This window comes from Schistocerca gregaria, chromosome X, assembly GCF_023897955.1.
Source record: "Schistocerca gregaria isolate iqSchGreg1 chromosome X, iqSchGreg1.2, whole genome shotgun sequence".
Lineage (NCBI taxonomy): Eukaryota > Metazoa > Arthropoda > Insecta > Orthoptera > Acrididae > Schistocerca > Schistocerca gregaria.
In genome coordinates, this window is record NC_064931.1 from 197,191,406 (window position 1) to 197,202,292 (window position 10,887).

The 10,887-nt window shown below is 41.7% G+C and overlaps 1 protein-coding gene across 2 annotated transcripts in view; it reads right to left on the reverse strand.

The window, feature by feature from the left end:
- The window catches only part of LOC126297842 (forkhead box protein P2), a 68,164-nt gene extending 65,036 nt beyond the window's left edge, over nt 1-3,128 (reverse strand). For both annotated transcript variants that reach the window (XM_049989095.1, XM_049989094.1), the window contains exon 1: nt 2,603-3,128. The gene's annotated coding sequence lies outside the window, so the exon portion shown is untranslated. The remainder of the gene's footprint in view (nt 1-2,602) is intronic.
- Between the last annotated feature and the right edge of the window lie 7,759 nt (nt 3,129-10,887).

Here is a 10,887-nt window from a genome sequence, read left to right on the forward strand (position 1 = left end):
ACCAAAAATTCATTTTCGCTAATTTAACCATAAATATTTGCAAAACAACCTCCAATCAACATTTTTCATACTTGAAGTTAACACTTTCTAAATCATTTCTGGAATACATTTAGCATCAAGACAAGGCCGAGCAAATTTACATGGGTCTAATCATTTAAAGTTCATGTTGGCTGTTCTACACATTATGAAATTCGCTACACTCAACAACAATTCAGCACTTAAATATTTCAGTGGTCCAACTCATTACTACAGCATATAATAACCCCCTAGTGAATTTTCAAAGGTATGTATCAGATAAGTTATGCAAATATGCAACATCTTATTTGACAATCAACCGAGGAGCCCAACTGAAGTCCATAACTACCTATAGTCCAGGTGCATAAGGAACTCATCTTTATGTTACAAAGCATATACTCAACATGTATTGGCAATGAGTCTGGAGAACTCCAGTGGACTATGATTTAATTACCAGCAACATTTCTATCCAGTATTTGCTGTCTGTATACAACTACCTTCACAGCATTTACCTACTATGGTACAAAAAAATGGAAAGGCTGAGAAATAATGAACACAAGGTGAAACAATAATTTGACAAAGTAGAAGAGGTACACTGAAAAAAACTGAACAGAAAGAACCTATTATTTACAAAAGCAACAAATACAGCATAAGCAGAACAACGTTTATCATAGTGTGGAGGGTTGAGTTAGAAATATCATGACATATCAACTGGGAGATGAACTCTACAAAAAGTTTTTTAAATTAGTTTGACAAGAACCTCAACATGACAAAATGGGATCAGTACAAGAAGGCACATGACTGTAGTTCATCAAGACGAGTTGACTTTACATAGCTAACCTACAAGTATTACATTTTCTTGAAATCATACATTATCTTAAAATAATATGTACAGCAAGATGTTTGGGACTAAGATTAAACAAAACTATGCAAATCAAAGGCTGGGTAACTTATAAAGAACTTAAAAACTGCAGCACACAGGGAAGCTGACAAAGAAATCTATACAATCTGATGTCTGAATGGAAGAATAAGATCAGCACACAGTACTTTGAGACAATCAGTAATACTCAATTCACCACTTCTGATAAGGGGCCATCACTTACATAATGCACACATATCAGTATAATAATTATACCTACACAATACTGACATGATACAAACACCGGACCACTATATTAAACTGACTCATGTTTACACAATCAAAATTATTAAAAGCAACTATGACTAGGAACGGCTGTTTTTAGATATAGCTCCAATAACAGCACTGTGCAATGACCATATTTAGTGAACAGCCAGACAATATCATGGGCACCCCGTGTGTTTATTTACAAAGTGTTAGTAACTATCATTATACCAGCAATGAGATGATATTTTACTGTGAATGTAATAAGACAGGAACCACCTATACAAAAAGGCTGTAGTATTATATGTGAATAAACAGCAAAAGATTTGCCTTTTTCTTTGCTTTCTTCCAGATGAAAAGTTTCACTCAACATATTACTAGGGATTTTTGATACTGTATCGGCTTGCATCACGCTAGAAAATATAGGGACCACCCGCGTAACAGTGTAAGATGTTTGTCACAACTCGCTTGCTCAACATATTTTAACGGTTTACAATGCTAGAGTCATTCAACATTAACTACAGAAATGAAAATACGCCATTAAAATGCATTTTCACAATGTCAAATATAGTATACGTCCTTTCTACACATCATAATCCATATGGATTGAATCAAAGCGACGTATTTACACTTTTAGGCCGCAACTGTGTACAGTGCGAAATTTAAATAGCTGTCTCCGTATTTGACAAGTTATCAGACTTATGTACGGGCATTTCACGCAATTTAGATTGCCGTGATCTAACTAACAAATAATAATGTGTCTCGAAAGCGAGTTTTCATGTAACATTCTATATTTACAACCAAAAACGTATATAAATTTCTTCCAGATTTACACAATCACCTGCACGAAAAACCGGACGTTCCTTATCATACGATACGCAAAATCATTAAATTTTTCTATTTTCGGAACAAATGAAACTAACATTCCTTTTACCGAATTCACGGAAAATATCAAGTGCAATAAGTAACTATTACCAAGGAAATCTTATGAATGCGAACTGAGATTTGTTCTTTTATTTGGCACCCGTACATTACAGAAACGAATGCTGGGACGCAACAACGCTGTGATCTCTGAACTATTGGCGCCAAAGCAATCGATTAAGACAACGTTTCTACAATTATACTACTGACACAAATTGTCTGGAAATCAAACACGATTAACAACACTTCGTTGCGCAGAATACCACATTATACTCGATAACGCTACTGAAGTCATCTAAACATAGTCGCAACAAAAACTTCCAGCATAGTATTAGACACAAGTACTACTTACGTTGATAGTGGCAGGTTCTTAATTCTTCATGCTCACTACACTTACAGGCTTATTTAATCTTAAAACTGCTATCCAACGACTTACTGTAAATTCGTTTACGCTGTCTGGTAATGGCAGATATTAAGAGACATCACACACTGTTTACAAATATCACGCAAAGACGATTTGCAGGAAGACAGGATAAAACTCACCTTATCCGTGACAAAATCGCAGCTATTTTCAGGCATGAAGTCCTTCGCAGTTTCTTGAGTGTTTAATAACAATTTTACACTATGGCGCAACTTTCACATAACTTTCATGTTGAACTAACAAACGTCTGTTGTGGACCTGGACAAAGACAGACTAAAGTTTGAAAATGGAGCATGCTCATTGGCTGATTTTCCACTGCAGGCTTTCCCGCCAATTCGTGATTGGTCAATTCATTGAGTCTGCGTTCAAATGAGGTGCACATGGCTGCCTGTACTCTGTAGTAAGCAAAGCATTCGATCTTCACCAGAATAACAAACAGGAGGATTAAGAATGTAATATGCAGGGTTGAGATACATTTATCGTTCCCGAAAAACGATAAACGAGTGAACTACGTGTATCACCGACTTATAATCATACACGAATTATTGTGTAGTTGTACTAGAGAAAGCTGCAATGTGTAATAATATGGCGTCTACTACTGCTGCTCTTTCTAAGCTGAATTTACGGAAATAAAGATGATAATTGTGCTCCCGCGTAGGAGATGTGTTGAGTGAATCCTTATATAAATATCATTATATGTGGCTACTTGGTCTTGGACGAATATGATTTAATTAATGCTTTATCTTTTAACTGCTAGAAATATTTACCACATAAAAATACACGAGTCGTGGAAGCCATGTTTTTCGATATTTGTGATGAATATTACTCACATTCATAGTACAACATAAAGAATAACTTCTAGATTCGTACGTCACAAGCTTAGTTAATGGAGAAATAGAGAACGAAGGAAGAATACAGTGTTTATACAAATATACTATTTAAGTATTGCCCTTATTCGGTAGTTGTTTACGCTGAGGAAACTACCTCTCTTTGCAAGATAGTGTGCTATTTATACATGATCCTGTTTCAAAGGAAAAATGTATTGCGTTTCTTTCTGATATTAGGAGATGATATAACGGAAATATCCGGAAGCACTCGCTCGCCTTTCAGTATATGAAATGTTTTTGAATAAATACCAAATTGTACTAATCTGTAAATAATTCCGGAGTATTGTGAAAGTAATAGAATAGACCTCTAGATACTAACAGAAAAAAAATATTTTTTTAACGTGAGTGATTCGATTGTGAAATATCAAGCAGTTAAGATTGTGCCGGAGTGATTTAAGGCCATTTATGGAGAGTCATTGGTGTTTTGCTTACTTTAAATGGCAAATGTACTTTATGGTACGAGTAGACGCAGGACCTTGACTGCCTCTGATCTGTCTTCACTTAGTAGGTAACGATGATCGGGAGGGGGATTATAGTTTTACATGTAAACTGAACCTCGGTGCGATTTTTAGAAAATGGATGTTGTGAAAAGTTCAGAAAATAAGACGATGTAGTCTTAGTTACAAAAATTCATAACACTCGACATGATTCGAAACTTTCTCAGTACACCAAAAAGAGTAGCTTGTAAATTTATGTCATCAAGTTAGTTAATACGTCAGCAAAAACTATAGTAAATACGAAGGAAACAAATGTGTGTGTGTGTGTGTGTGTGTGTGTGAGAGAGAGAGAGAGAGAGAGAGAGAGAGAAGCACAGGGAATTATTGTCCATCAGACTAGGGTAGAATAAAACAACGGGAATTCAATAGGATTTTGATAGCCTTTCTTACTAAACCTTGATATCCTGCATTGTCACTCGCTTACGTATTAAAACTACATAGAATGCCGATGGATGATTGACTAATTGAAAATGTAGGGGCTGTAAGATGAGTTTGTGTGTCTCAGATGTTTCTTCTGAGCAGTGAAATTAAAAAAAAAAGACGGTGTCAATAAAGAGACACACGGTAACATCTGCGCAGAATCGACTGAAAATACTACACTTGAATTACAAGCGTTAATGACAGTCTTTCGAAGTATATAGTTGCCAGACTATTGCCTCAAACTACTAGTCCGACAACAGAAACGCGATATAAACATTTTTGACCTATTCGTTACAAGCGAACACGGCCAATGCAGCATCATCAAATAAATAGAGGTAACATTATTGCAGCGAAGATAGTTCCCAAAGGCAAGAAAGATAGGAGAGTGTATATAATATGTGTCTATTAGAAATGACAGGCAGTCACGAACATTCTACTTTAAGTTATGAACTGAGAATAAAAAAGTTGTGGTCAAAATTTAGATATATCTTAAACCGCGGTCTAATTGTACAGTGTTACAAAAAGGTACGGCCAAACTTTCAGGAAACATTCCTCACACACAAAGAAAGGAAATATGTTATATGGACATGTGTCCGGAAACGCTTACTTTCCATGTTAGAGCTCATTTTATTACTTCTCTTCAAATCACATTAATCATGGAATGGAAACACACAGCAACAGAACGTACCAGCGTGACTTCAAACACTTTGTTACAGGAAATGTTCAAAATGTCCTCCGTTAGCGAGGATACATGCATCCACCCTCCGTCGCATGGAATCCCTGATGCGCTGATGCAGCCATGGAGAATGGCGTATTGTATCACAGCCGTCCACAATATGAGCATGAAGAGTCTCTACATTTGGTACCGGGGTTGCGTAGACAAGAGCTTTCAAATGCCCCCATAAATGAAAGTCAAGAGGGTTGAGGTCAGGAGAGCATGGAGGTCATGGAATTGGTCCGCTTCTACCAATCCATCGGTCACCGAATCTGTTGTTGAGAAGCGTACGAACACTTCGACTGAAATGTGCAGGAGCTCCATCGTGCATGAACCACATGTTGTGTCGTACTTGTAAAGGCACATGTTCTAGCAGCACAGGTAGGGTATCCCGTATGAAATCATGATAACTTGCTCCACTGAGCGTAGGTGGAAGAACGAAACTAAAATGAGCTCTAACATGGAAATTAAGCGTTTCCGGACACATGTCCACATAACATCTTTTCTTTATTTGTGTGTGAGGAATGTTTCCTGAAAGTTTGGCCGTACCTTTTTGTAACACCCTGTATACGTTCCAAGTAAGGCAATGACGTATGGGAAACAGCCAGCTTGGCTTTAACTATGTTATTCGCTGGATGTTGCGAAAACAGAGTTACACTGTCGTTAGTAAAGCAAACTTAGGGAAACTGATACAAAATACCTAATAATGACAGCTCGTGCAACTGTTGGAAGGGCTATGTGCCTAGCCTATTACTTCCAGTGAGATCTTGGCGTTGTACCGAAAGAGATAGCACATTTATAAGAGACGGGAGCTATATTCGGAGGAGGACAGTTCAACACCCGCCCATCGTTCCCTAAATCCTACCTTGCGCTCTGTCCCTAACGACCCCGTCATCGACTGCAGGGTAAGCCTTTCCCTGGTGCTGTGTGAGTCAAAAAACCCTACGAAGTGATTCTTCGTCAACTCAATGAACGAATGCCAATCGTGCATGCAATCTCTGGTTGACTATTCTCGCGTTTAAACTGTAGACAACGGATGAAAATTTGAAAAATAAATCGCGTATTTAATACGCTCTCACATATGAGGTTTCAACTACCATATACATAATCAAAATATCCACGGGTGTACTGCCGGTCTATAGTGTCCAACGGGCACAATATTTCGGCGATCAAACATGTCGCCATCATCAGGTGAACTGCCGGCACGGATCTCCGTGCCGGCACGTTCACAGGAGTTCAGTCCGTCAGTTCACCTGATGATGGCGACATGTTTGATCGCCGAAATATTGTGCCCGTTGGACACTATAGACCGGCAGTACACCCGTGGATATTTTGATTATCAAATACGCCGGGAGAAACTCAAGAATCATACCATATACATGTTTGACCTCTGTACACACTCACGAGTGAGAGATATTGAAATAAGCATCCCTGGTATTGAAAAATAAAATAAAGGCTTCTCAAAGAAAACAAGGACTAGTCCTGGATGAAATTCGTACTGATTTTACGCTGAATATGCTGCAAAATTAATCCCTTTCCTTGCTAATGTTTACGGGGAATCTCTCAAGCAGACCATGCTTGCAGCTGCTTCATACCCAATTTTCTAACTTTGACATATAGGTAATTTTGGGAAAAAATGTTTATACATCGGAAATCTGAAAGCAGACTTGAAGTGGAATTTACAAATCCGCAGCACGACGGTTCAAAAATGGTTCAAATGGCTCTGAGCACTATGCGACTCAAATTCTGAGGTCATCAGTCGCCTAGAACTTAGAACTAATTAAACCTAACTAACCTAAGGACATCACACACATCCATGCCCGAGGCAGGATTCGAACCTGCGACCGTAGCGGTCGCTCGGCTTCAGACTGTAGCGTCTAGAACCGCACGGCCACTCCGACCGGCCAGCACGACGGTTTAGCCACTCACCAATCGGGCAGGCTAACCATGTAATTTATATATCGTTTCCGACGCTTTCGCAACTTATTTGACCTGTGTTCAATTGTTCACGTTCCTGTGCGAATTGATAGTAAACATTTCACTGCGTGCATTCTCATCATTTGCAACGGAAAGTCCAAATGAAGTGGAATATTCGACACTGTAAAAAGATAAAGATAAATACGTAGTCGCCGGTCGGAGTGGCCGTGCGGTTCTAGGCGCTACAGTCTGGAACCGAGCGACCGCTACGGTCGCAGGTTCAAATCCTGCCTTGAGCATGGATGTGTGTATGGTGTCCTTAGGTTAGTTAGGTTTAAGTAGTTGTAAGTCTAGGGGACTGATGACCTCAGAAGTTAAGTCGCATAGTGCTCAGAGCCATTTGAACCAAATACATAGTCATTATTGACGAAAGAAACAGTACTAAAGAAGACGTGGCGTGAATAAGCTGCTCTGCGCGCAACTTCATCAGGAAGTCATCGTCCGATTAAAAAGTTAAGGGACACCACTAGCATAAAAGTAAGACAGAAATAACAGGAAAACAGTTACTGTTAGCGTTCATTTCTTGGCAACAGAATATTCATCTCAGTGCATTGTATACCTACCCCACGTTTATAACCTATCCATCGTTCGAATAGTATGTTTAGTACAGATGTCAGACAAAACTATGGAAACGCCTCAAGAAATGCACGCTTGAACATAAATACGGATGCTAGCCATAGCTGCAGGTTGCACTGTTGTCTCGAACGGCACCTGTGCAATGTCCTCAAAACGAAGCAACTGCATGTCGTGTCTTCTGTAATTGTGAGTGCATTATGTCGGAACTAGGTGAATCCAAACGTGGGTAAAATTGTTGGTGCTCTTATGGTGCGTGCTTCCGTAACCAAGATAGCCGAAGTGTTGGCTGTCTCGTGATTCTTTTTTAAACAAGAGTTGGGGCCCCTCCACTCCCACACCAGCATGATGGCCAACTCAAATGTCTACTGCCGTCTGTGCGTAAGGGTTAGTTTTCAATAAAGTGAGGTGTCGCAGGATGTGTACTGCGATGTTTGCGTACGTCTGGTGAAGGTTAACCATTAATACGCGCTCATGTGGAGATAGAGTGGGTCGAAAGTCGAACGAAGGGTAGCGGTTGGAAGGGCACAGGGGGAAAAAGAACTGCTAAGGCAAGAGTCAGGGGAAGAAAACCTCTGCGGTAGTTAGGTCGGGTAGTAAAAGCAGTAAGTGATGTCTTGCTGCCTGCAACAGGTCACGCAAGGGTAGGCTTTGTTAGTAGTGGGTATCATGCATGTCGATACCTTTGACGTTGTGCGTTGCTGTTACTCGGCGTCTGCTGCTGGGTGCCGGTGTTGATCTCTCGGTCAGCGACAGCAAACCTGTACTGATTCATCATCGTTTTGTGTCCGATAGGTCATATATCAGATGCACAGTGCAGGGTGATGTTGGCGATTTGTCTGTGGGCGAGCTCGTCGGTTTCCTTGTTGTAGCTCGTTGGTCGGCTTTAATAGCAAAAAAAAGGTTAAAATGGCTCTGACCACTATGGAACTTAACTTCTGAGGTCATCAGTCCCCTAGAACTTAGAACTACTTAAACCTAACTAACCTAAGGACATCACACATATCCATGTCCGAGGCAGGATTCGAACCTGCGACCGTAGCAGTCGCGCGGTTCCGGACTGAGCGCCTAGAACCGCTAGACCACCGCGGCCGGCCATTACGAACAGATGCTCGATCGTGTTGAAAGATACAATCGCCATCCCCGAACTCCTCTTCAACAGTGGGAAGCAAGAATGTACTTAAAACATCAATGTAAGCCTGTGCTGTGATAGGGCTTCCCAAAACAACAAGGGATGCGAGCCCCCTCCATGATAAATACGACCACACCATAACACCACCGCCTCCGATTTTACTGTTGGCACTAGACATGCTGGCAGGTGATGTTAAGTGGGCATTCGCCATACCCTAACCCTGCCATCGGATCACCACCTTGTGCACCCAACGTTTTTCCACTGTTCAATCGTCCAATGTTTACACTCCATACAACAAGCGAGGCGTCGTTTGGCATTTTCTCGGCTTGATGTGTGGCTTATGAGCAGCCTCTCGACCATGAAATCCGTTTTCTCACTTCCCGCCTAACTGTCATAGTACTTGCAGTGGATCCTGGTGCAGTTCGGAATTTCTGTGCGATGGTCTGGATAGATGTCTGCCTATTACATATTACGACCCTCTTCAACTGTCAGCTGTCTCTGTCAGTCAACAGACAAGGTCGGCTTGTACTCCTTTGTGCTGCATGTGTCCCTTTACGTTTCCACTTGACTATCACATCGGAAATAGTGGACCAAGGGATGTTTAGGAGTGTGGAAATCTCACGTACGGATATATGACACAAGTGATACCCAATCACCTGACTACGTTCGAAGTCCGTGAGTTCTGTGGAGCACCCCATCCTGCTCTCTAATGTCTAATGACTATTGAGGTCGCTGATATGGAGTAACTGGCACTAGGTAGCAGCAAAATGCACCTAATGTGAAAAACGTATGTAATTGGGATGTCCAGATACTTTTGATCACATAGTGTATGTTGTGGGCATTCTGACACTGAGTGGGTTAGCGATGACATCAGTGATAAGTCATGGGATTTTTCCATCCCTCCCCCACCCCTATCTGAGAGAGGTTTTCCGTGATTTCCCTAAATCGCTCGAGGCAAATGCCTGGATGGTTCCTTTGAAAGGGCACGGCCGACTTCGTTCCTCATCCTTACCTAATCCAATGAGACCGATACCCTCGCTGTTTGATCTCTTCCCCCAAACAACCCAACCCAACCCTGTCTGACAAAGGTCAATTGCCCTATGGGTAAAATGTTGGAAAATTCAAAAATTGGTGGGAAATTCAATTTTTGGTGTCGATTTACCTCACTCCTATGAAAGTAGGGGTGATGTCTTAAGTATAAAATGGCAGGAAATTAAAAAATCCAAGATAGCGCATTGTCGTGCTGGCTGACCTGAAATACTGGCACAGGCTCTATTATGTCTGAATCCAAGATGGCTGAGCTGGAACGCTGGCACTGGCACTGGCTGTGTAAGGTCAGAATCCAAGATGGCTGAACTGGAATACTGGTGCCACTTTAGTATGATGTCAGACACCAATACCTGGAATACTTGGCTAGGCTCTATGACAACAGGTTCGAAGATGGCTTACCTGGAATACTGTCTCTGGCTCTATGGCACTGGAATCCAAGATCTAAAATACTGGCACTGGCCCTGTGACATCAGAATCCAAGTTCTGGAATACTGAGACTGTGATGTTAGACTTCCTTAGACAAAGGCTGTTTGTGCAGGTCCATGCCTGTCTGCTGGATGAAGGATGTCCTTCACATATTTTTCCTAAGGTGCTATTCACTCACGTGTGTGTGTACGGATGAGCCTCGCGCGGCTCGCATTGGTGCCGTTGCTAGGTTGGCATCGTGTAGTAAGGATAGTGGCGTCTCGTTTTCTCCTTCTGTTTACTGGCGCCACTACGTCAGCTAGCGTTGTCTATCCACGAGTTGCAGCAGCAGCGTTTATCGATATCTAGTACCTGTACTATCTTTGGAAGGACGGGAAGTGTTTTTCCGGGTTAGTGTGCTGGCAGTCCGGTTAGGACGGAGCAGCAGAGAGATTAGGTTAGTGTTTTTTAAACGTCCCTTCGACAACGAGGTCATTAGAGACGGAGCGCAAGCTCGGGGTAGGGAAGGATTGGGAAGGAAATCGGCCGTGCCCTTTCAAAGGAACCATCCCGGCATTTGCCTGAAACGATTTAGGGAAATCACGGGAAACCTAAATCAGGATGTCTGGAGACGGGATTGAATCGTCGTCCTCCCGAATGCGGCAGCAGGGAGTTCCGACAGCGCGGGGGGATGCCGGGACCGCTGGCGGCAGGCAGGCATTGCCGGATAGAGGGGCTGTAGTTGCTAGGG